A 1883-nucleotide genomic window follows, 5' to 3' on the forward strand; every position below is an offset into this window, starting at 1 on the left:
CGTCCCGCACGGACCCGCCCCGCGCAGCGCCCGCGGACGCGCGTGGCCTCGGGGATGGGGCGTGTCTATGCAAATCACACACCGCTCGCGGGGGACGCCTGGACACGTCCCGCTCACACACCCCGCGGCCACGCGCGTCCGCGGGCGCTGCGCGGGGCGGGTCCGTGCGGGACGGTGGGGAGCGCGGGGCCGCACGGGTGCGGGGCCGGGTCCTTGGTGAGCGTGTGCTCGGGGTGGGTGCGCGGGGCGGGCGCGGTGCGGCTCGGGAGTTGGAGTCATACTTACCTGGCAGGGGAGACACCATGATCAGGCAGGTGGTTTTCCCAGGGCGAGGCTCATCCCTTGCACTCCGGGTGTGCTGACCCCTGCGATTTCCCCAAATGCGGGAAACTCGACTGCATAATTTGTGGTAGTGGGGGACTGCGTTCGCGCTCTCCCCTGGTCTGATGGTAAAAAACAGAAATAAACTGGGAACAAAGGGGGGTGATGGTTTTAGTGTGGGTGGTGTTGATCTGCTAGAGGGCAGGAAGGCTCTGCAGAGGGACCTGACAGGCTGGAGAGATGGGACGGATCCAACGGTGTGAGGTTCAACAAGGCGAAGTGCTGCACTTTGGCCACAACAACTCCCTGTGGCACCACGGGCTGCAGATAGAACAGCTGGAGAGAAAGAGACCTGGGGGTGCTGTTCGACAGCAGCTGAACATGAGCCAGAATGTGCCCAGGTGGCCAAGAAGGCCAATGGCACCTGGTCCGGATCAGGAGCAGTGTGGCACCAGGACCAGGGAAGTGATTCTTCCCCTGTACTCGGCACTGGTGAGGCCACCCCTGGAGTGCTGTGTCCAGTTCTGGGCCCTCAGCTCAGGAAGAATGTCGAGATGCTGGAGCAGGTCTGGAGAAGGGCAACGAGGCTGGTGAAGGGTCTGGAGCACAAGTCTGATGAGGAGCAGCTGAGGGAACTGGGTTGTTGAGCCTGGAGAAGAGGAGGCTCAGGGGAGACCTCGATCTCTACAGCTCTCTGACAGGAGGTCGGAACCGGGTGGGGTTGGAGCCAGGTCAGAGCCTGGGGCTCTTCTCCCAGGCAACCAGCAGTAGGACAAGAGTATGGTCTTAAACTGCACCAGGAGAGGTTTAGGTTGGACATTGGGAAGTTCTTCACAGAGAGAGTGGTCAGACCTTGGAACGGGCTGCCCAGGGAGGGGATGGAGTCACCGTCCCTGGAGGTTTTTAAGAAGAGACTGGATGTGACACTGGGTGCTCTGGGCTGGGTGACAAGGGGGTGTTGGGTCATACGTTGGATTTGATGATCTCAGAGGTCTTTTCCAACCCAGTTGATTCTGTGATTCTGTGAATGGGAGCCCTGCGGCCACAGGCATCACCCGCTGGAGGTGGCGAGGGGACAGCAGAGAGCCTGGCACTGGATGGGGACGTAGTGAGGGACAAGGAAGCAGCAGAACGTCGGACCGTGGGTGTAGGGGACGATCCCCAAGGTGTCTGGGACCCTCCGGAAGGGCAGGAAGGCAGTGAGGGGAGCCCAGTCCCAGTGAGAGGTTGGGGAATAGCTGGAGGTCCTGGAGCATCCCGGGGCACCCTCTCCAAACAGGCACTGCCGATGCCCGGGAGACACATCCACATTCCCGGTTGGAATTGGCCAGTGGGCGGGTCCGCGGGAGGGGGTGTGGAGGTGCCGGTGCCCCTCGGGAATGAGACACATCCACACCCGAGTAGGGGGTATTGAAGTGCAGCAGCCCTATGGAGACCAGTTACTCTGAGAGCCTCATAGGCCATAAAAATGTTGTTGTAGGTTTGTCACTGTTAGTTCGTTCTGTCTTTGACCATCAGACCAGGGGAGAGCGCGAACGCAGTCCCCCACTACCACAAATTAT

The sequence above is a fragment of the Lepidothrix coronata genome, unplaced genomic scaffold, assembly GCF_001604755.1.
Source record: "Lepidothrix coronata isolate B3197 unplaced genomic scaffold, Lepidothrix_coronata-1.0 Scaffold344, whole genome shotgun sequence".
Classification (NCBI taxonomy): Eukaryota; Metazoa; Chordata; class Aves; order Passeriformes; family Pipridae; genus Lepidothrix; species Lepidothrix coronata.